Source organism: Agelaius tricolor, unplaced genomic scaffold (assembly GCF_023055355.1).
Source record: "Agelaius tricolor isolate 1412-34295 unplaced genomic scaffold, bAgeTri1.0.p SCAF_7, whole genome shotgun sequence".
In the NCBI taxonomy this organism is placed as follows: Eukaryota; Metazoa; Chordata; class Aves; order Passeriformes; family Icteridae; genus Agelaius; species Agelaius tricolor.
Window position 1 is genome coordinate 9,083,233 of NW_027269267.1, and position 25,354 is coordinate 9,108,586.

The 25,354-nt window shown below is 40.4% G+C and overlaps 1 protein-coding gene across 6 annotated transcripts in view; it reads right to left on the reverse strand.

Annotated features, from left to right (window-relative positions):
• Positions 1-24,962, reverse strand: part of SYTL5 (synaptotagmin like 5) — a 95,650-nt gene extending 70,688 nt beyond the window's left edge. For 3 of the 6 annotated variants that reach the window (XM_071430322.1, XM_071430321.1, XM_071430320.1), the window contains exon 1: positions 14,166-14,941. The gene's annotated coding sequence lies outside the window, so the exon portion shown is untranslated. Of the gene's footprint in view, positions 1-14,165; positions 14,943-15,081; positions 15,196-24,790 lie in introns of those variants that run through there. The other 3 variants (XM_071430319.1, XM_071430318.1, XM_071430317.1) reach the window with 3 other exon arrangements.
• Between the last annotated feature and the right edge of the window lie 392 nt (positions 24,963-25,354).

Sequence of the window (25,354 nt, forward strand, 5' to 3'; positions counted from 1 at the left end):
ATTGAAAGGTTAATAAGATTTATCTATTCAATCACTGACTCATTCAGAGCAGAGATTTGGGGTAGGTTTTGTTATTTTCCCACTCAGTGTACCAGCTTTCTGCTGCACACAGCTCATGCTCTCAGCCTAGCAGGGATTCCTCTCAAAAGGATTCCTAAATGCACCTTGTCAGGGGCAGATTACCTTGTATTCCAAGATACTCTGACAAAAAAAGCCTCCTAACATGATAAATAGACATGTCTATGGGAGAGAAAAAGACTGATTTTTTGGTGATTTATTCCATAATAGATCAAGTGATCTTTCCAGTCTGTTGATTTTGGAACACCACTCCCCTGTGGATACTGCCCTGTGTTCCTACAAGCAGCCTTTTGGGGACAGACAACCATTTGGGTCCCCTCAGAGACTGAAGGGGAAGAACCTGTCAGGACTAGAAATCTGTTATTTTATGACTGAAGAATAAGCCTCCCCAGTTTTTAAAAAAGTCCATAGTTTTGACTCTATCTACTTCTTTAGTCTTTCCTCTACGATTACTGCAAACCAGCAAGTGCAAACACACTTTTCCTCTTTAATTTAGAGTCCCTAAAGGAATATTTCCAGAAAGCAGAGTAAATAACCACAAACAAAAAAGACATCTTAACAAAAATACTTTCTGATCATCCTAAGTGAATAGTCTATAGCAACTCTTACCTTTACCTCTTGTAAAAATCAATGACATTCCAACTCTCAGCAATTAAGCTTTGTTTGTGTGTGTGTGTGTGTGTGTGTGTGCACAATGCCCCTAAGCAATTATTCCTCTCTTGTGAATGATATTCCTGGAATTCTTCAGGAAACAAAACCAAACCTGTAAGTCACAAAGTCTTAGGTACAGCTTTTGGTCCTACCTCAGGCTTTCAGCTGTTCAGCGTCTTAAAAATGTGTCAATTTTCATTCAGCTCACTTGGCAGTATGAAAAGACTTTTAACATACACAATCAAAAATCTTGTTTTCCACAGGATTTTCTGTTCCATTCAACACTCAGAAAAGATAATGCCAAGGCAGCTGCCCAAAATTTCTTCCAAGTTCCACCATTCAGCACAAAGCCCATGTCTCATTAGTGGAGGTTTTATATCTCACTTGTACACACGTATCCATGTGTACAAACATGGATATTTATATAACAATTTTGATATACTAATTTTTATTTAGAAAACTAAAAGCCTGTAAGTTAAAAGCAGAACAAGAAGAGAAACACTTTGGTATTCAAAATATGTCTGACACTCCACTTACAGACAGCCTGATTTTTCAAGTGTATAGTGTATCTATTATCCCATATTGTTTTCAAGAAACTCATGGATACACAGCAGTTTGAGTGTCATGTCCTGAAGTACAAAATTCTTCACCTGGTTATAGGGAACAGAAATCCTTCACTCATCCTCTTCCTCCCTTTCAAATACTCCTCCCTCCAAAAAGCCACAAAACCTATTTTTTTAAGGGGGAACCCTCCATATTTATCTTTTACATATTTTTAAATATATGCACACCAGTGCAGAACTGTAGAGCAATGATTGTGTTTAACAAAAAGTGATTGTGAACAGGAAAACTGATAAACTGGAAAACCAGTTACAAGTAATAAGATTATATTTCCATAATCTTATTCATCAGAGTATCTAAAATCAACTGGAAATCTGAAAGTCTTCTCTACAACATTCATTTACAAGCATCAGCACTATTCCAAACAAAATAATTCCCACACAGAAGATTAGTAAGAGACACTGAGAAAGTCTGTCATGGAAGCTGAATGTCCTTTCCAGCTGTGAGACAGCATCTTCTTAGGAGACACTAGAGGATTGATATTTCTATAAGCTTTTCCTCATGTAAGATTTAAAAAATATGCAAAAATTAAACAAAAATGTTGAAGTCAGAGAGAATGTTATTAGGGATGTATAATGTACCAGGAGAAGCAGTAAAATCCAGGAAAAGCCTACATTACAAACTGAAAATACAACAAGCTAAACACAACTAAAGTATCTTTGTCTTTGCTACACATTATTTACTGAATGAGAAGCACAGCCTTGTAAAGAACACACCTCAGGCTATTAAAAGAACGTTGAAAGAATAAAATATCCTCTCCCAGTGTGAGGGGATCACACTTGGAAAGAAATCATTGAAGTTTCTCAACTGCTTCAAATTTACCTCAAAACCTACAGACCAAACCCAAAACAAGAGAAGCTAACCTGATCCCTTTATCAACCTGTAATCTCTCTGTAGGGGTAATTCAGTGTTAAATACTTGCTGAAAATAGTATCTGAAGACAAGATTAATCTGTAATATTTAATCTGTTACTGAGAAAACTGCAAGACATTTCTGAAATAAGAGATCACCCTTAGAAAGGGCAGTTACTTCTCTTTAATAATGAGTCCTAGAAACTCCAAGCCACGTTTTAACAAACATATTCAGATTCTCAGCCTCTCCCTCCACTCCTTCATCTCTTGTATTTATAAATAAACTACCTGCAGCATTCCTGCACAGCCTCTTAAAAAGAGGAGCACAGTACACTATGAAACATTTCAGGATGGGAGATGGAAGAACTTTCTGGTTGAACTCAGCATTGTTTAGCTGCCTGTTTGATGGCACAGCTCTGCAGTGCAGCTGTGCCAGCCCATAGGTCAAACACAGCATGAACTGCAGCACTCACAGAGAGACCACAGGAAGCTGAGCTGCTTGCACAAAACATCCTCAGGAAGGTCTCCTGCCGCAAGGAAACGTGTGGTGTTCAAGCAGGGAGCACCACTCCATTAACAACAACTACAAAATTTTAAACTTGCCTTGAATTGAAGTACGGCTTGGGGACTTTGTTTTGGTGCATAGGGAGGGAAAGGGGTTGCATGTTGAACTGTGCTTTTCTACAGAAAGGATCAACCTTGAGATCATTGGATTTTCTGACCAAGACATTGCCAACTTTGGTATGTTCTGGTAATGTTACTCAATAGATTTGGCAAACTAATAAACAGACACACTATAGAAATGAATCCATTTCTCAACATTTCATTCTTCCTTTCTCAAGAGGAATTTTACCACCAGAGATGCAGAGCTGTCAAATCTCATCTATAAGATTCACCCCACCTTAAGCTCCTTTATTGTCCAGTTTCCCTCACACCAACCCAAGTGCTTTTCCCCACTTGTGAACAAACACATCTGGTCAGGTCGCCACACATCTTTCACATGAGGTAAGAGGAGGATAAAATCTGCTTTGCAGCACCACACCTGATCACCTCTCCTGGTCTGTAGCCCACCAGGGAGCCCAACTCAGTTTCCCTGTGCAGATCCAACCCTTCCAAATAACTCCAAGTGCATGGGAAGCACCCATCCCACAGCTCAGGGCAGAGGTGTTCCCATGACACAGCAAGGGATACAATTCTTCACATCAGAGGAAGAGAAACAAGAGGTTTGGAGATTGTGTAGGCCAAGGATATCTTGCCCATATGTGAACAAAATCTGATTTTCCAGACTAGAATCTCCCTGGGATTCTTGGCAGATAAAGGAGCAGTTGTCTCTGTGTAATCACTGAGATGATCTCACATGTGGGATGTTCTCCTCAATTGTTTGTGAAGTGAGTAAGCCAGGATACTCAAAAATATTCTGTTTAAATAAAAAAAAAACTAAATAAAAAGCTTAATTACTTACACACAGTCCTAATGTTTGGGAACAGGGATGTCCTACCCACAAAGGCAAAAGGAGAGGCACAATTGGATTTCCAGGTCTCTAGGTGTGGACTAAAATTGGTTTAATAAATGAATTCATTGCCCCTAGATGTCCTAAGTGCAGGCCTTATTGCTTTTACAAACTGAAGATTACTCATGACCTGCTGAGGAGACAAAGGGAAGATATGATTGAATATGAAGTGTATGAATGCTTTCAGATACTGGAACATTCCCTCCAGCCTGCAGAAGGAAGATAAGCTGACCACTTTGACACAGATTACTCAGACTTCTCATTTTCCTGCTGCCACAGAATTGGGTAAGGAGGATTTAGACTGTCAGATTCAGCACAATTCTGGGGAATACATGATATTTCATTTTATCGGTGCTCATATATATAATATATATGAAAAAAATAGACCCTTGAGACTAGTCTCAAAATCCATACACCAATTTACCTGCTCTGACATCTTTCTTGTATTGAGCTCTGAAATTTTCATCAGCTTTTCATGAATTCACTTCTGCTGTAGTAGCAGGCAAAGCTCACTACAATTCATTTAAAGGCAAATTTAGAATTGCTTGGCTCTCTGCAACTCTTCAGTTGGATTGTGTCTCCTCAGTAATGTATTACAGATATTTCAAAAATAAAAGTTCCATCTATACAAGTAATTTTCATAAAATTACTCGTAAAACATCCAAATTCTGGGAGGTTTCTTGAATGCTTTTGTTCTGTGATATTTTGTCATGCAAATTATCAGTTCACCTCTGCTCATGGGAAATCCTAAATCCATGCAAAAATAGGGAAAGGGAAAAACCTCCAAGAGGAGCAGCAGGCTGGTACAAAGATGAAATACATGTAAACCACAGCAAATCTCTCAACTTCTCTCTGCTTCTGCTTGGAGCCAGTACAGGGAGAACTCCATCTCCTGGTCCAAGAGGTTATGCCAAGGAAAAACAGGGGTTTAATGAATGAGTAAATGAATTGCTTTACTTTGTCATAGGTGTACATAATTTCCATTTTCAAAAATTCATATACAAGTCTTAGGACAGGGACTTCAGCCTTAAAAGGATAGGAAACATTTGCTGTCAGGGAATATTCTTTTGCAGATGCTGTTAAAATTTGTCTGGTTAAAACCATATTTTAAGCTTGTGGAGGAAGGTGTAGCTCATATAAGTTCAATAAGTCTTGCAAAAGCTACCAAGTACATGAAAACAAACTTCTCAATGGTCAAATTTGGGAAATTTTGGAAGAATGTGAAGGAAAAACCCCAAAAAATAAACAAAAACCAACCACAAGCACAAAATAAATACAAAGCAAAAAATCTACTATGTGCAAGAGGGATTGGACAACCTGATCTATAAGAATTGCTGGTTATGCCACTTGCAGTGCACCCAAAAGAGTCAATTCCATCTCTTCTCACTCTTAACAGAAGGGAGATTCTTGCTAGACTTCTATAACCATCTTTGTCATCCCTTAAACAAAGAGATTCAAACTTCTGGGACAGCTGGTACTACTTGCTCAGTTAGAAGAAGGAACTCTACACACCAAAACAATTCCTTTGATGACTTTCTCATGTAAACCAATACTAGAAATGGTGCAAAAGTTAATTAAACAGTAGATTGAGAGAACAAGGCACTGAAAGCTAAGACTAATACCCTGGAGTATCAGAATAGAAACATCTCAGTTTGGGAGGTTTCACAGAATTTAGAAAGCTGCCTTTGACTTTTAGACTATCAGATCTATTAATTGCAATAGTCCAGACATAAATGCAACTAAGGAAGCACAGGAGCACCAGTTTCATTTAAGTTTTGATTCATGGACAATTGTGGGAAGGAAAAAGAAAGTACTCCTTGGTATTTGCTCCATTCTATTTGTACTTTCTGGCATAATGTAAATGCTCTTATGTTTTGGTCTCAGAAAGCAAGAAAAGCTGCACTAGCACAGGTCATGAAATGTATCACAGTTAATGGCTGTGAGCCTTAAACACTCTTTTGCTGTTTTCCACTTGGATAACTTCTGTCCCTTTTTATTTTTTTTGTCCATTTTGTTACAGCTTCTCTCACCCTCACCCTACTTGAGGTCTCTAGGCACATAAATAATTAAAGTTCTTTAATGTGAGGAAGGTGTAACAGTAGTCATTGGCAAGTCATTCTGTCTTTAGTGCTCCACAGGAATAAAAGATTGAAGAGCAATTGTACCAGGGGTTGGAAAAGGGACTCTAAGGGTGAAATAATTAGACCTGTGAAAAACTATCTGGTTTTGCTAGAGCTCAAAGCTATTATTTCTTTCGTGTTTCAGCCACTATGACTGCAACAATCATTCTGTTCACACTCAGTCTAGACTAAAACTACTCAAACCAATCCAGTTTAGATGTTTTTCCAATGCAGAACTGCCACAAACCTTGGAAAGCCTAATTTGATTGTCAAGGTTGACATTAAAACCTGTCCCTGTGAACGTGCACATCTCAGTTTTGGGGTTTCATTAAAGATTGAGAACTACCAGCCAGATGTGCATGGGTTCCCACATATAACTGAGTGTCCATGTGTGAGGGAATAAACCATTTAAATTCATGTCTGGAAGGACACTGAAAGGAGTCTCCCCACCCATTGTGTCAGAGAGAACTGCCCGTGAGAACAAAGATCCCAGTTTGAATTGCTTTAAATACAGAATCCAGCCTGTAATATAAACTGATACAGCTCTGCTAAAGAAATTGAATTGTCTTTATATTGTTCAGTTGGCTTCAGCTCCATTTTTAGTTTCCCTCAAACCCAACAGTTTTAATGCAATGTTGTGTTACAGCTGTTGGAGAAAAACCAAAAGGTCTCAGGTAGCCAGGGCACTGCAGCAAAACCAGCACAGCCCCTGAGCACATTAAAGCACACCCTTCTTCTGGTAGGATCACTGGTCATGTTTTCACCATGCTGACCTTCTATTTACATTTTATTTTATGCCAGGGCTCAAAAACACAATGGGAGAAGTCAACCTCTGCTGCTGAGGATTATATACAGAGCACAAAACCCACAGATGGAAAGCCAAAATTGTGCTGTACCATACTGTGTATTTATCAAATCAACATCCTCAGATTGCATCAGGTATTAACTGGAGGTGCAGAAGTAATAAGTTGGGTGGATCAATGCAATGGGATCCCCTAAATAACAACAGAAATGTGATAATGTATTAATAGTCAAATAATATGGTCACAGTCTCTTAATTTAAGGATGAAGACATTTTATAGTACAAAAAGTAATTACATTTGGCTAATCCAAAAACATTTGCTTGACTTGTGACTGACCAATTGAAAGAATCTCATTTTAAATTGCTGTGCAGTTGGCCTATTTTCTTTTTGCACTATCCATAGGCACTGGTAAACAAAATACATCAAACCACAGGGAATACATTTCCATGTTAGAGGTATTTTCCACTGCTATTTTTAGGTACTCTTTCAAAAGAGCAAGTTTCTGTCTATGCTTTTAAAATGAACCACAAACTGATCAGGTATTCAAGATCCTTCAAAACTCAGCAGAAACCCACTGGGAGCAAAGACTTTCTAAACCACAAACACAGGTTGCTAATTGTCACTGGCCTCCTGCTTAGTCTTGTTACTGGATATTTTTTTAATTAGAATTACTGATAAAACAACAACAACAACAACAAACAACCTGAAACAAAAATCTGGCATTCCTGGCTGTGTGAGGCTGCCACATGATGATACATTATTCTATCCCTCTTGCCATTCCTCTGTTCCTTGAAGGTCAGAGTGAAAACCTTCAACCTGGTCTCATCCCCTCCCCCTTAAAAAAAGCCAGAATTACAAAAGGGGCTTTTTTTAGAATGCTAAAACTAAACTCAGTTTGAAAAAAAGTGCAAGTTTATACATGAGGTGTGGTCTGCTGCCAAGGAGAATCAGCAGAATTGTATCAAATCAGAAGGCAAGGGTATCAAAAAAGACTTGGAGTACTTTTGGCTTTTTGAGCTTTGGCCAATCAAAAACACATGTGCTACACACAGCATGTACAATAAACTATTCCACCATAACCCCCTTGTGCAATTAAAGTGCCCTCGTTTTTGCTGAACTCATGGGGTTTTCATAGTGGAGATCAGCTGTTCATGTGCTGGTGATACACATTGACACACCCCAAACAAACCAGCAATCATCCATGACATGCTGTCTGATGGCTGCTTTTGGTGTCAAACCAAATATGATATTGCACAGATTGAAAGTTCAGAAACAGTTATTGCTGTTTGGACATTACTTTTTCATGGAGAAAGGTCAGAAGAAAAAAGCATTATTTGAGATGTTGCTATGAATGTTAAGTGGCCCACTATGGACATAGTGACCCTCTGAATCAATCTACAGTATGTTTAAAATTAATTTAATGAAATGATTCTGTCTTTAGTAACAGAACTGGCTCAGATCAACCCCATCAGAAACCAAGATGTGAATGAGTGCAGAGGCTCAGTGACTGAAATCCAGAACCTTCATGATCTCAGCAGGCACAGGAATGGGACAGAAGACACACTGCATTGCTCAGAGGGAAAATTTTTACAGGTCAATGGTCCAAGTCTTCACCAAGCCTGACACTGAATTCTACTGCTTTTACTCCCAAACACAGTCTTTTCATATTTGGAAACATGACATGGCAAACTAATATGAAAATGTTTTCACAAAATTAATCAGAAGTGAGTTCATAATTTCAATTCAAATACAAGGACTCTAACATTAATTATTTAGACACTTAATTGAGAATGTGCACTTTCAAAACTAGCCTGCCACAAATCATGTTGATGTGCTTCTGCTCTCTTCCACAATAAAAGTGAAATGTCACTGGCAAGGTCATGGTTTAAAGTGAGTTCATGGCAAAAAGCAAATTCCTGCAAAGTTGGAGGTTGTCTCAAAAAAGGTTCATAAGAGAAAACTTGATCAAGGGAATTGTACTGTATCATGGATGTTACCATTTAAATAATTTCATTATAGATCCTCACAGTCTTGACCAAAACAAACCCCTGCTGAAATACATTCAGGAAAAAGAGGAAATCCAAAGGAATATCATTTCTAGTGCCCAATGCTGACAGCCCAGATAAGGGGAGAATGCCTGGTTAAATCCCCATGAATAAACTCCATTCAGGTTCTGCATCTTCATCTAGGAAAGCCAAAGCCAAACAAGCACTCCCTAAAGGCAGCACAGCACAGGGTTTACAAACACACAATTCCCAGCCCTCTTCCAGGGCACTCCTCGCTTTCCCCTCACCAGCCAGGTGACTCTTGTGTTTGCACAGGTTTCTCAAACTTCTCCACCTTTCTTTGCTGCCACCATTCCCCAGCAGAGACAAAATACCACGGAGGTACAACCTTCTCCCTTATTCATTTTCAGTCTTACCTAAGAAATCGTTATTCTTGAGTGCATTAATCGCTGTTCTCCTCCTAACTGCTTCCTACTCATCCATATTGTTCTGACAGGGGGGGTTTCAAAGCTAGACAGAGTTAAGAACTGCATTTCCATTAAAAACTCATTTTTCCCCCTCTAAAACTTCACATTGGTAGCAACAATAAAGAGAGCTCTAACCTGGATAAAGATGCCAACAGCTAATAGACATTTTCACTACTGTAGCATCTGAATTTTAAAATATTTAAGAGGTTTAAAATGCGTCTGTAGAAAAAAGGAATAGAAACACTCCTTGAGAGAAAAATGTACTTGGTATTCTACTCCAGAGCATGACTAGAGTCAAGGAAGCTGTTTTAGAGTTGGCAACTGTGAAAAACATTACAGGAAAAAGAGCTAGTTTAGAAAATACTGTTAGGAAAAGTGGCTTCTGCAATGCAACATTTCCATGCAGACAGCTGTGTTGCCTTTTTTTTTTTTTTTTTTTTTTTTTTTTTTTTTTTACTATTACTCTTCAGTGCTAAACTCAAATATGTTTCAAACCTACAGGCTTCAAGAACACTCACTTTCCTCCTACTTCAGTCTTCTGGATTAGTTTAGACAGGATTAAGACTCTCCATTCCCCCCACAAATCTCATGTTCTTGGCTTTTGATGTTAACACACTCCATGATGCCTTTGTGCCATTGCTGCACTAATGCCTACAGTGAATGGATGCTAATTCCTAGTCTATATCTTTATTTAATTGAATATTTACTCAACTGAGGCCTTCCAAATTTGCATGCGTGTATAAACACCTGTTAATCTTGGCATTATTAGCCTACTTATTTTCTTAATATTGTGAGAATGGGAATTTGGATCCTTATTTCCTCCATTTTTCTCTTCTCTGACTCACCAGGGACTTTGTGCAAAGATTCAGGAAAGTGAATGAGGTTTTAGAACCAATATTAAGTAGAACTCTTGCTGAGGCTGAGCTTCTCTCGAGCTCTGCAATGGCTGCAGAAGTAGGGAGGCAAGTTCACATTCAAAGCACATAAAACTGCTCAAAAAGCCATCAGCTGTGTAATGCAGTAACAGCAAATGCAAAATATCATCTCCAAGTGACAAATGGTCTGCTTTCAAACACCAGTTTTTCCCAGATATTCAATAGCAGAACCCTTGGAAACAATGTTCCCATGGTCATGGACATTTGCTTCCACATTATTCAGGTAACACTTGCAACTTTTTTATCATACACATAAAAATACCCCAAACCCAAACATCTCCTCCAAGCTCCACTCCTGTTCAAGCCCTGGAAACACATTGGTGCTGTTCACAATTCCTACATTGTCTCCACCTTGGTATATATTTTATAAATTATATAAAATCTTGGAGACCCTCATCCTGTGAAATGTTTATCTCCCACCTGTGGATGCACTGCTACTTACAGAGCTTGCCAGGCACAGCTTGTGCAGGTGAAAGGTGGCAGAGGGATCCAAAAATCCCTGGAGCCCCAGGTCAGACACAATTATGTCCAGCTGCATGCAGATCACAAGTCAGCCCCACACAGAATGCAACCACTCCTAAAAAGCACAGGCTGTGCTGGAAGATAATCTCTCACACCCCAAAAAAAAAAAAAAAAAGTTATATGTCAACAATGAGGGATGCCCCAGGTAATTTAAGTATTCCAGAGGTGCAGTTAAGTGAAGGTGCAGAGCAACTCCCTTCAAAATAAATAAAATGCTTATTTAAGGAGCTTCCTGTTAATACTCGTTTGTGGAATATAGTTCAAACCACAATGGAATTGTGTTTCATTTCTGATTCCATTTCTGTTTCTAAGCAGTACAAAAAGCATACCCAGGGAAAAGTAACAAAGCAAATAAAAAGGTCCAGATTAGAGTAATTGAATACAGAAATTTCAGTGCAGGCAGGGAAAGATTAAAAAAAAAAAAAAAAGCCAGACAAATTCAGTTCTCAAGCAATTGATTCTGTCCTGAAGCTGTGCTCCAGCATATGGAAAGCCCCACAAAACAGGGTCACTCAGTCACACCTAGGGCAGACTAAGACATGAGCTTAAAACAGATGTTGGGGTTTTTTTTTTTAACAGCAGACCCAGGGTGCTTGGAATAGAAAGAATGCAGGAAGCTTCATTGTTATATAGTGTGTGTGTATATATATATATATATGTTTATGTATTCCTTCAATATAAAGAGTTGAGAAAAGTTACTGTGAAATTCAAAGAAATACACACATAAGCGCTTCCTGTGCCTACCAAAAATTACCCCCTACCTACCACCCTTAGAACCAAATCCATACTGGTCTTCAAGGTCTGTTCTTCCCCCTGTGCTTGCCTATTCTGCTCTCCTGTGTTTCCAGGCTCTGGAGGAAGAGCCCCACGAGTGTGCTCATCCCTGCTATGAACAGATTGATTAGAAGGCAGAGTAAATGTAGGCAAGGCAAAGGGCAATAAAACACTGGAAGCAGCGCTCAGTCACAGCACAGTCCTGCACTGCAGATGTCTTCAGCCATCGTTCTAGCAAATAGATTCCCTTCCTCCCTCCACCCCACAACACCAAATGTCTCACTAAGAGATGGTAGTTAATCACCAGATATGTAATTTATCTCTCCTGATAAGGAGACGTGGAGCATTATGTAATACAGACATGTTTTACAGACAGGCAAACAACTGGGTGGCTGCACCATCACACTGAAAATTGTTCAGTAAGATCCTTCATGCCTACTGTCTTTCCACTGTAAAAAACACAGCTACAACCCAAAACTTACATAGAATATTGGTTAAATAAGCATTTCTTTATCCCTAAAGAACTTAAGATTTCAACAACCATAAAATCTAAAAAAGTCAAACATTCTACTAAGTATTTCTTAAGGGTAAACGTAGTGCTGAAGGTTACTCAGTAATGTTAACATGTTAAATAACTTGACGTGTTTAAACACTTTGATAGTGTCTGGGAATTGTACTCACACCTGAGCCTTACAAACCACATTCCTCAAAGCTTACTCAGATCTATGAATAGCAACTCTCACCTTCCATAATTGCTTGGATGTAAAACAGAAACAAGGAGACCCCTGGATCTAATTGCACTTGGGGAATAATTTATATCAAAGATACACAGAAAAACATCTAGTGAAAGTCTAAGCATTGGTGTCACAGAAACACAGAATGGGTTGGGTTGAAAGGGACCTAAAAGTTCACCCAGTTCCATCCCACCTGCCACGGGCAGAGACAATTTCCACTGGATCAGGTCACTCAAAGCCCCACCCAACATGGCCTTCAGCACTTCCAGGAATGGGTCATTCACAGTTTCCCTGGCAATCTGCTCCAGTACCTCACCAAGCTCATGGTGAAGAGTTTTTTACTAATATTCAATCTAAATCAACCCTCTTTCAGCTTAAGGGCATTAGCCCTTGTCCTGTCATGATACGTCCTTGTCAAAAGCCCCCTCCAGCTTTCCTGTAGCCCCCTTTAGGTACTGAAAGGTGCTACAAGGTCCCCCCAGAGCCTTCTCCAGGCTAACAACCCCAACCCTCTCAGTCTGCCCTCCTATCAGAGGTGATCCAGCCCCCTGATTATCTCTGTGGTCTCCTCTGCACTCACTCCAGCAGGTCCAAGTTGTTCCCATGGTGGGGGCCCCAGAGCTGGATGCAGCACTGCAGGTGGGGTCCCACCAGAGCAGAGGGGCAAAATCCCCTCCCTGGACCTGCTGCCCCAATGTTGATGGAGCCCAGGACACGTTTGGCTTTGTGGGATATAAGGGCACCTGGCCAGGTCATGCTGAGCTTGTCATCCACCAAGACCCTCAAGCCCTCCTCAGGGCTGCTGTCAGTATTATTGAGCCCTTTTACATCAAGAAAGTTGGGAAGCAAAGGAAAGAGAATGCATGGAGGGAGTGCTCTCAGAGATGATGGAGTTTTCCTGATTATATGCCTAATCAAGGCAATAAGGGTTCATTATGACCACTTGTTCTGCCCTCCCCTACATAGAGCCCATAAGATTTCCCCATACTAAGTCTCCCTAGAAATAAACCTGCCTTTAGAAAAACCATCCTTGATTTATTTTTTTAGTGATGAAAACCTCTAAGAACTTATTAGTCTAATGAATGTTTTTATTTTTAAATCTTCCCTCTCTAGTCCCAAGATGTTCAAATTTCCAGCCCTGGCTGTTCTTAAACCCCTGTTTTTCTTCAGTAAGGAGGCCATTCCTCACCCCAACCTTTTTTAGGCAAGAATCCAAACACCACTTCTTCCTTTTGGACCCACCAAAACCAACATATGCTCCAAGCATCTCTACTGCAGGGGTCTTTAAAAGGCTTAATGGGCTGCACCTTGGACAAATCTCCCAGCTGAGGTGCACACAGCAGAACAGAAACACTTGTGCACTTCAGGAATAATTGTCCTACCTGCTCTATCATCTCAGATTCATTGAAAGGGCTATTTCCCTGGCAGTCACATTAAATGTTTCCTGCCAAGACTTCCCAAAAATCACTAACTCTGGAGTGCAGAATCCCTTACTGTTTCCTTGCTATGACTCCACACTTGGAATACTGAAATGATTGGATAGCTGCATTCAGTAGCTATCAAGTATCCAAAACTACTGTGTAACTGGTTCTCAGCCTCCGTAATTTATTATTTGTATAGCCATAAAATAAAATTGAAGTTATACATTATTGTATTGAAGAATAAGTAACTATACTTTTTAAAGGAAGAAAAATAGAGGCAGCACACGGCAAGAGCCGATCTTCACCTGGGCGCCCAGAGACTCTCACCTGCACGCCCGTTCTTTATCATCCCTCCCACGGCACAACAACCCCAGACGGCAAGATCTGCCTCCTGGGATTTTCACATTGTAGAAAGCATTGCTAAAAAATAAAACCCCAACCAAATATGCAGGCATCCCCTATCAGGTTATTAGCACCAAAGTACCCGGTCCCCGCAGGGGGAGCCGGACCAGAGCAGCCCCAGCTCCGGGCAGGGCGCCGGCAGGAGGGTCCCCACCGTCCCCCGCAGGCTCCCTCCTCGGGTTCTGCTCTCGGAGTGAAGAAAAGGGAATAAAAGAGAACTAAACAAAACACCCCCCTCAAACCAGTTGCTAATAAGAATGAAGGACTCACCAGGAACCTCGCAGGGGAGGAAAATCACGTACGAGCAGCACCATCGCTGCTGCCCCCGCCGAGAGCTGCTGCTGCCAGCCCGGCAGCCCGCTGGGGCTGGCAGGTGAATGAATCCCTCTGCCTCGGGCTCGGCTCCTGGCTGGGCACGGAGCGCACAGCCCGCACCGAGCGCCGACAGCCCCGCACTCCGGCGGGGCACAGCAGGCTCGCAGCGACCCCGCGGGGGCAGCCCTGCCACGGCCAGCCTGGTGCAGCCCTGCCACGGCCAGCCTGGTGCAGCCCTGCCACGGCCAGCCTGGTGCAGCCCTGCCACGGCCAGCCTGGTGCAGCCCTGCCACGGCCAGCCTGGTACAGCCCTGCCACGGCCAGCCTGTCCGCCGTCCCCGCCCGCGGCACCGCTCCTCCCGCAGCCCGGGGCTCCGGGGCTGCCTCCAGCCCAGCCGTCCCCGCCGGGAGCGGAGCCGCCTCCGCCGCGTCCCCCCGCACCTCTCCCGCTGCCGATCCGGCCCCGCGGCCGCGCTCCCGCAGCGCCTCTCGCCGGCTGGTAGCAGGGTCGGGATGCGGGAGCCGGGCCGGGATGCGGGAGCCGGGCAGGGATGCGGGAGCCGGGCAGGGATGCAGGAGCTGGGCAGGGATGCGGGAGCCGGGCAGGGATGTGGGACCCGGGCAGGGATGTGGGAGCCGGGCAGGGATGCAGGAGCTGGGCAGGGATGCGGGAGCCGGGCAGGGATGTGGGACCCGGGGCCGCCGTCCCGACCTGCCGGGAGCGGGGCGGAGCAGCCGGAGCGGGGCCGGGCGGGAGCGCCTCCGCAGCGCACCTCTCTTCCCTTGTCCTCCTTCTCCCCTCTCCTCCTTCTCCTCTCCCTTCCCGCTCCCCTTCGCCACCGCCGTCCCATGCAGGGGGGACAGTGCGAACCCCGGTCGCGTCACCCCATCCTTCCGACGGCGTTGGGAAGGGTGCGGATCCCGTCAGTATCATCTCCCAGTTTTCAGCGAGGGTTTAGTAGTGCGGAACTGGCAGCTCAGCGGGAGATTCTGTGATTTATCAGAGAGGGTTTGGAAAGGGAAAAAAACCCGGTATTGACTTTACTGTTTTACGGGTTTTCAACCTTTATTAAACAACAGGTGTGTCTGCACCGGGTGAGGGAAGCGTCCACAACGTAAAATTGTATTTCAGACTATAATAAAAGGCACTTGTCACAGCTGTCCTCCTTACACCCATAGGCAGCACTTATTAAGCTTTATGACCATCACTTCCAACAGTTCAAAAGAGCTGGATTTATCAAACAGCTACAAGTATTACAAAATATTCCAAAATTCAAAAGCAACAACTGCATCTCGATTCATCCATATGAACTGAGTGATTCATTCGACCTCAGGTACCTGAAGAGCTCATATAGCAGGTACCCAAGAAAGATAAGGAAACCGATTTAGCACTTACATGCACTTCCTTACATGTAAAAATACTATTCTGCAGCTGGTGGAATAAACAGAGGTATGCCACATGAAAATAGTTGAGACTTTTTTTTTCATAGCTGTGAAATTATATCACTTTCAAAAAATTCTGATGCATACAACCAGAATCTCCTGCTCAGCTTTCACATAAAAAAATTAGCATGAAATCTGCTGTTTATGTACAACAGCAATGTAATGTTACTCATTACCCTCAAACTATTTTTTTTAAAAATTGCTGGGTTTGTGTTACTTCAAATAATGCATGTGTTGCAAAAAAATATTATTGGGAGGTACAATATTTACTTGGCTAGTATATAAATACACCACCTTTGAAGGACAATTTGAGTTTGCTACATGTTATACTCACAACATTGTTTTTTGACTTGTTCAGGCAAAGCTGTTGAAGGGATCTGCTCTAAATTAAATGCTCAGGTACATCCTCTGCCTGCAATTACTAGAATAACACATTGCTCTCTATAACAGTGTGAATCATTATCTAAAAAGCACCCAAGTGAATATATTCTGTAATGCATGATTTGATCATGTATTAAGTATTAAAACAACAACTCCAGATTTACATGGGGTTTTTTACAGTTTCATCTTATAAATGTTGTTTGAGGGGCTGGTGAAAGGAAGGGCTGACAGCTGTTTGCACATCCAGAGCTCAGGTACAGCATTACCAACCAGACATCCAAGTACAAGGAGAATTTCTGAGGAACATAACAGAACTTTTGTGTTTCTCTTGGGACAGAAAGCAGCCATAGAAACTGGAGGTCCCATGTAATTTAGGTAGCACTGCCCATACCAGCTCACATTTATTAATCACCCTTTGTGATCCATAACAGACCACAGGAACCAAGGGATGTGTAAACCAGGATTACAGGAATCTGTGGCCTATTCAGGACAAAGATAAAGTGTTCTTGCTGCTATTTCTTTGGTGACTCCAATCTCCATAAATAACACTTGTACTGCTGTAAAGCATTAGCCAGCTATGGTCCCAGACTGCAGCTTTATTAAGGATGAATTGCAGTGCTCATGGCCCTTTTCCAGAGTACTCTGACAACTCTCTTGTCCTCTGGGACAGAAGTTTTGTAGTCAGCTTTCTTCTCTGCATGCAGAACTGCTAATTCCATGCACCAGAAATCAAGGAACTTCATCATTTAATGATAGCCTGGTTCACACAGCCACAAATTCTTCCAAATGGGAAGAACTTGTGCAAATTACACAGAATTCAGTTCAATAACATTTATGAACAAAACCTAGTTTGCTTCCATTTCAGGTAGCATTGAATGCCCTGCAAGCTTTATTTCTCTTCACCTTAATCTAAATATCAGAAAATATTAGATAAGTAATCTAAATATCAGTAAATATGAGAAAAATAGGCTATAGATGCAATTTTCTAAACTTAAAGGTTTTGAGGAAGAGATCATGTGCATAAAATAGAGATTTTTGATAAACACCCATAGCTGTTAACAGCAAGAGCTACTCAGGAACAGCTATTTACATTTTTCTCCTGGATCATACGTGTGTTAGGAGCAGAATTTGGAAACAAAATTAAAAAAAAAAAAAAGCCTTTGTGGAGGAAGATTAGATATGCAGTTCTCATTGTCCAGTTGAGCACTCCCTGGGCTATTTTCCAAAAGTGTAATTGCAGTCATCATGGAGAGAGGAGTGTGCATTTTGCCAACTCTGTGCTCAAGGAGTTATGCTATCACTTCCTGGAGGTATTCATAGAAAATAGAGACCTCAGAAGTACCTTCTAGCAGTCAAAAAATTAAGGAAGATATTTCAATGAAAGTGTCCTCTTTCTGTGTTTTTTTTTTTTTCCAGTGGTTTGAGATCCTGTATGTTCTGCATTTTAAATTAAGGGCTTTTTGGCATTTCTGTGAAAAAGACTCTCTGTTAAAATTTTAATGTGGCCTGTGATACTGATGTGCTGCTTTGCACTTCCAGCTAAAAGGGGAAAAACTTCAAATTTATGTTTGGAAGAAATGCCTGATTTGATGCACTAATTAATAAAAAGGCAAGATAATATTTCAAAAAGAAATACAGTGACTGCTTCAGGAGCAATAGCACCATGCTTCTTCAAATTATTCATCAGTTCACTCAGAGCTCCTTCTTGACAATTTAATTTAATCAATGTTATTATGCCTGCTGAGTTAATTTTACTTAAAAATACATTTCATTTCATTTGTTTCACTGTTTCCTTCACAATTCCTTCTTGGTGAGTGTGTGACATACAAGGTTTGTTGGAATTTGACATAGCCCCAAGAATCTTCTTTTAAGTGTACATCATGAATCTTCATGTGATCAGCACAACCCAGTGGAATTATGGTCCAGACCCATCTGCTTTTCTTGGATTTTGTCTTTGTAACAAAGGCACTGGGTTGCAAGTCAGAGCTTCTTGTCCCTGAGCTTACTTGGCCCAGTGTTTTTACTTATGTGACACGAAGATGTTTTCTTATTGCAAAGCCAAGCTTCCCTCTGAGAGAAAAGTGGCATTTTCCAAGCTTCATTCCAGTTATTCACTGTCACCTCAGCCCTCTCTTCATCTCCATACTAAATAAGCATTGTCAAAACCAAGATGCAGGAAATATTATACAAGAAGAATGAAGCCTCTTGTACAAGAGGGCAAATCTTTGCCAAGGTTTTCTTTAATGTTAGTTGCTACACCAACAGAAAAATTACATGTCACAGACTTAGAAATGAAAAAGGGAGAACTGGTGACATTAGCTCTTCTGAGACAAGGCCATTCCTGTTTCAGCCACTGAAAGGATTTAGAAAAGCAGGTATTTACAAAAAGCTTTTCAGAGTAATTACAGCATCTCCTGTTCCTTTTAAAGGAGAAGTTAAAAGCAGACACAGAGAGATATCAAATGCAGCAACACATTTGTACTTTCCTTTCTCACATCATAAAATGAGGAATCTATTTACTTTCTCCTGCTTTTCTTTAGTACATTTAAAAGAAAAAGAATAAGAGAAGACACTAATTAGTGCCTCGCTGTGCTGTTTGAAGCCAGTATTTGAATTACTGCCTAGAATGGACTCATGCAAGCTAAGGGAATGCTCTTACAAACCCCATTACTCTGTGCACAATTTATTTAGACAATTATTTTGGTGTTAGCTATGCCATTTTTTGCACAAGAAAGAGCTGTGCAAAGTGAGTCACAGCTGAGCTGTAGAATGAAGTGCTGCATGAAGAAGGTTCAGTTAATATCGAAGTACCTGGTGTTCCATGTAGAAAAATATTTCTCCAGGCAACACTGAAAAAAACACTGAAAGAACTTGAACGTTTATGATGCACCTGCAAAGCATAGACTTGGACCCAAACATATCATTTCATCCTAAATGTACCAAAGTACTTCTTTAGAATTATCATTTTACTTCAAAATAGCTAGCTACAATTTTACTAATTAGCAAATTAATCAGTAAAATAATTGTGTTTTTCATAACTATTTTATTGCAAATAATTTTAATGGCCTCTACAAACTTCAGAAATGTTTAATGAAACCAGTTGATTTCCTACATATAAAATTTGTAAGGTTCATCAAGAATACAGTTCAAGACACTTAAATGTTAGTTGTCTTCTAACTGTCAGAGAACACCCTTAAAATTCCACACAATAGATAATGAAGAGAAACAGTCTTCTCTTAGCTCCCTAATTATTTTTTTAACACTTAACCTCAACATTTTTGCTAGATCTGTGAAGAGTTATGGCATTTCTTCTAAGAAAACCTCCCTAAAACTCTGCAAGATGACTACAGTAACTTTGCTGAAAATGCAGACACAGACCCTTGGAGCCTGTCTATAATACATGGATTGCAAACATTTCTGGGGATTCAGGCAAAACTCATCATCTTCCTCTGTTTTCTGCCACTGTCCTACTCTAAAGCCAAGATCTTTCACCAATGTCTTTGCATCATCCTGACTCACTGCAATACTTTGGTATAAGCCAACCAGGAAAAGAGTCTTTAAAACTGCAGGGTTTTATTGAATTAACATGGTGTACCAACTCTTTGATCCCCAAATTTGTCTTTGCTACCTGCAAGCAAAGGTACTTGTTAACAGCAGCAACAAACATTTAAGGCAGGCTTTATTCATCAATGCTTCTCATTCTGGTCAGAAACTGAAAGGACATTTTAGCTCAAACAAATTAGTTCAACTTGTCCTTGACAAGAAACCTTGCTTAGGAACAGAGAAGCTGCATTCTGCATTTAAAACAGGGTTTGGAAAAATAACTAGGGTGACAAACTCACATCTGCACAGCAAAAAGTACTTCCATTTATTTTATAAAGTAATTCTTCACCATTTAGAAAGCTCAATGACATGGAGAAAGGCTCTAATTTGTTTTTATTTCATTTGCATGATGTTTTGCTAAATGCACTGTTCACAGTAGTACTCTTATGAGGTGATTATTGCTAAGGGCTGTAAACTAAAAGGGGCTCTGAGTAACCAGATCTAGTTAAGGGGTTGGTCTTCAAGGTCTCTTCCCAGCCAAAACCATTCCATAATTCTGTGATTCTATCATCTTCAATCAAGTGCTTCTTCAACGTGGTTTAAGTGACTTATAAACACAGCCCAAATGTTGCCTTGAACACTTGTAGGGGATGCTAGTTACCCATGAAAGTCTCTGTCACTCCCCTCCTCAACTGGACAGGGAGAGAAAATACAACAAAAAACTCATGGGTCAAGATGAGGACAGGGATGGATCACTCACCAGTTACTGTCACAGGCAAAACAGCCTCCAGTTGGGGAAATTAATTTATTTCCAAACAAATCAGAGTAGGGTAATGAGAAATAAAACCAGATCTTAAAAATATCTTCCTCCCATTGATCCCTTTTACCAAGGCTTAAATTCACTTCCTAATTTGTCTACCTCCTCCCATCCTGAGCAGCACAAGGCAGGGAATAGGGGCTGAAGCACCTTGTCTGCTGGCACTAAGCCTTCACATCAGCTCAGCTTCTTGTGGTGTTTACTCCACTTTAAAAATAGGATGTGCTTGGGGTTTTTCCAAACCACAAGAGAAAAATAAGATCACCAAAATGTAAGTGCATCCATGTTACATTTTTGCCAGTTCTTCATTCAACCTCTAATGGTATGGAATTTTGTATCATGTATAACAAGAAAATGTCAGGAGTGCACCCTAGTCCTGTAATGGTTATTTTCACCTCAGTAAAGTTAATAATAGTGTAAAAGATAAGTGCCTGGTCATGGTAGAGAGACATGTTTTATTTAACTTGCATGCAATTAAGGTCTTGCATTCCAGAAAGGGATAGCAGTGTGCCTGCTTTTAATGCTGACACTGAAGCATTTCTAATTTTAAAAGATCGAGATTAAGAGTGAGATTAAGATGCTTATATGCACAGCACACTATAACAAAATTCACAGGCTGGATGCTTTTAAACACAACCTTTTTCAAACACTTCTTATTTTCACTTAAATGTTTGTACATCATGAAATCTGTCGTCTTCAAACACACATGTTGTGGGAGTATTTGGGCACAAGCTCCCAAAATTTATAATCTTACAACAGCATTAGGATGACTGCTTGAATAACATTTAAAACAACACCATATTCCATGTATTTTAACATATTATCTAATATTATTTACCAGAAGCAAATGAAGAGTTACAAACATGTGAATAGGCAGCCTTGATGCATTTTGATGTTTGCACAATAAGGTCACTGAAGGTAATTTTCTTTATCATACATGACTATTTACAGAAATCTTGACAAACAAAACAGTTGTCTCAGAAATCATCAAATTTCTGAGCCTTCATAGTCATATGAATATCCTCAATAAGACTTGTCTTATTTCTGGTTCTCTGATTTTGGAGGTTACCCTTATAAGAAAATCAGATAAATTGAGATTTCAAGATAGGGATCACACATTTTCCTGAACCATCTGTGGTGAATTTTGATTTGTAGGAGGAAGTAATTCAATACATTTTAACAAAGAGATCTGGAGGTATTCTCAGTTGAAATCAACCAATTTCTGGTTAAAAAAAAAAAAAAAAAAGAAAAAGTGTATAAACTCATGGAATTTATTTGCTTTATTTTTCAATTTTGATCACTAGAAATTTCTTCTAAATGCTTTGCACATTGCTTTGCTAATGGCTTTGGAAAAGTAAAATATATTCTATAACACTCATTTGATCTACCTGGGGGAAAAAAGTCTTTTTAAGCCACACATACAATCATATATTGAATTTCTGAATCCCAAGTTACAGCTATAATTGGTCCAAAAATGTTAATACATTATAATACTTTATCATAGATGTAAAAATTAGTAATATGTCCTAAATGTAGTGTGCCTTGCTTTGGTTAGATATATTCCCATTTCTTTATCTTACTGGAAAAAAGATGTGACTTTGAGAAAAAAGCCCCAGCAACAGGATGGAGAATGCCTAGTCCTGTGATATGTGCTAGGTTTTTCCTCCAGCACTCTGTTCCTGAGCTGCTCCTGCTGTTCCTGCTCTGTCTTTATCCCATAATGAGGAAAATGACTGAAGTGGAGCAAATGATAAACAATGCATCTTCCTCTCCTGCTCTAAGAAAGTTGATAATCAAAGGCCTTCCAGTAATACCTGCCACCCTGCTGCATTTTTGTGTCTCTAATTGCTGAGCATCACTGAATAAAGTGATGCTGACAGCCAGCAGCTTGGAGAAAAGTGCTGCCTTCAGCTGGGATGTGCAGAGGGAGCTGTGATCGGCTGAGGCAGCAGCTTGGCTGATGGGGCCAGCCTTGGGGAGAGCTGGATCCATTTTCAAGGAAGCTGGGACCAGCTGTGCCTGATGTGGAGGCAGCTCCTGGTGTCTTCTCACAGAGCCCACCACCACAGCCCCCCAGCCACTGCCTGCACATTTCCATGTAAACTCAGCACAGGGAATTTGTGCCATTGTTTGGGACCTCTGTGCCAGCACAGAAGGGAACAAAGTGCTGTGTTAAACCATGAACCTGTTGTTCCCTCTGCAGGCAAGAGTTGGCCTAGTTCCTAAAAGCAATGGAGAAAACTGTTCTCAAGGACCACCACTGGTATTAGCAACAAGCCTAAGACCCTTTACTTCTTTCTTTAGGATTAATATTTATATTTAAAAACTGCAAAGATATAACTAGATACATCACTTACTTTTCTTCTGTTTGGTGCCGAGGTGAATAATGAAGACCTGGTTCCCAGGACAGCTCTTCTTCATATCCTTTCCCCCTTTTTTTCTTCTCCTCAGCTTTAGTTTTGAAGATGCTAGAAGCTTATATGAACAGAAAAATCCTGAGAACATCCTTAAGGACAAGTAAAAGCTTCTCCTGAGATGGTTGATTGCACTGATTAGTCCCTGCCATGCACAGTGGCAACCAGTTCTTTTGACAATTTCTTTCTACATCTTGTTAGTGCCCTGTCCTACCTTCATCATCACCTTTTCTTCTTCATTGTCATATTTGCTTGTTGCTGCTGGGTGGCTCTAGCTCCAGAGTGTGCATGCAGTGTGAGAGAGTGCAAGTTGTTCTTATCATGGCTTGTTTAGTCCTGTCATGAAATCCTCAACAAACATCTTGCCTTCAGTGAGCAGGAGAGCAGTTCCCACAAACAGCATTTCATTCAAATTTCTGCTGAAACTCTAAGATCTGAAATGTCAGCATTTTCCATGAAATTGAAATTTTAAATGTTGATCAGTTTTTGTCCCAAGTGTTTGTATATATTGTACATCCCAGTATGTGTGTACATTTTCCTGAACAGAAGGATAAGACACTGCTCCATCCACTTCCTACTAAAGCAAGTTTCAAAGCTTAGGAAGTGAAGGAGGCTGTGCTCTTCTCCCCCTCCAGCTCGGTGATTTCTCTTTGAGTTGTCATGTTGTGTAGCAATAATGCTTCTGACCTGCTGTGCTAGAACCAAGAATTTTTTTAAACAATTGTTTAGTGGCCTCTCAGCTCTTCAAAGAACTTCAAGCAAGTCACTGCACTAAGATTAAAACAACTCTCTGAAAAACAAACAAACCCAAAACTCAGAAAAGCAAATAATTAAGACTTCTGCTGGGCTCAAGCATCCCTGACCTGGCCAGCAGGAGAGGAGCCATGTAGATTATCCCAAGAGTCCATCTGATCCCCTCTCCCAATCCCTGTGGTACTGAGCAGTGAGTGTGTGTGGGAAGAGAGCAAGAACAAGAGCAGCACACTGTGATTCTTCCTCCAGCACCCAGCCATGAGTAGCTCAGGAACAGAGTCAGAAAAATCAAACAGAATTCTGCTTTTGCATTCCACAGTTTAACGTGGAGGTTTAAATGTTTGCTGCAATGGAAAGGATAAATGGAGACAGGAGGCAGACGATTTTAGCTGCTTTAGTATTCACATTTTTTCCTGGCTGTGCTCAGGCAGCGTAGGATCTGCACAGCCTGCACAGACTGCCACCTCTCCAGAGCACCAAATCCTCTTCAAATTTTTGCTTTTTAATCAACAAGTAATTTCAACCTCACTTTACTTGTTAAAAGTTCCTGATCTGCATTTGAAAGATGAAAGCCCAAAGTTCTTTTACATTTAAGGTTGTATTTCTGAGGCACCACTTCCAGCATTTTTCACATTTCCTCTCACAGTTCTCAGCACTGATTGTACTGCCAGCCCATTTACATTTTCCAGTTTGCAACTTGCAGTAGTGTAATAAAGAATTAAGCAATGTTATCAGGTAACTCCTCCTGAAGTGTGCTGGCTCCTTATTACAATTTTGTATTTCTCTTGTGAAATCACTAAGCATTAGTCATTCTCAGGATGAAAAAAAAAAAAAAAAGGAAAAATAATGGTGATTTAGGTTATTGAATTTAGATTAAAGATGTTTTTTTTCATTTTTAATAAAATTAAAATTTTAATTTTTTATTCATAAAAATGAATACTTTCCTAATGAATTTCTAAGGAAAGAAAGGAAAATAACCCCTCAATAATTGTGAAAGTTGAATCAATCTGTGTCTAAAATTAGCTCAAGCATTATTTAATGCTTCCTCCTCTCTAAAGGCCACCTGGATGCTTGGCAGATGCTAACAATATGTTATTGATCCAGAGGAGGTGATTTCAAAAGCAGGTCTGCTTCAGTGCTTTATTATTCTTATCCTTTGATTTTCTTTTCCTTAATATTTAACATAAATCTATCTGAGTTCTAATTAAAGGCATTATTTCTGGTCCTACCTTTCATCACACATTGGCTCCTTCATCAGCTTTTCCAGTAAATCACTATGCAGTCAGAGACATCCATAAAGAAGTCTGGGTAAGGGTGATAAAATAAATGCAGTTCCTCCACAAATCACATTCTCTAAGCTTCCTTTTGGTGCTGCCTTCAGGAAAAATTACTCTTCTGTCTGTCCCACCATGTGTGATCACTGGGTTGAGAGTTGCATTCAATGCCTGATAAACACCAAGCAGAACAAAATGACTGCTTTCTGTGCCCTTCATGGTGTCCTTCAATTTATTTAGTTATTTATAACATCATACTTGGGTTCCTATTTGTTGTAATTACATCTTTTTCTCTGCAGCACTGCTGCCTAGACAATTAGGCCCCATTTTGTAGTTGTGCATTTGATGTCCTGCTTTTTATGAAATCTCTTGTTGTTGTTTTCTCCAACCTATTCAGTATTGTTAGTTTTGATCCTGTCATTCAGCATGCTTGCAACTTCTTTCAACATGCTGTCAATAACAAGCTTTTATAAGCACTCTTTTTATTCCATTATTCAAGTTATTGTGACTAATACTAAT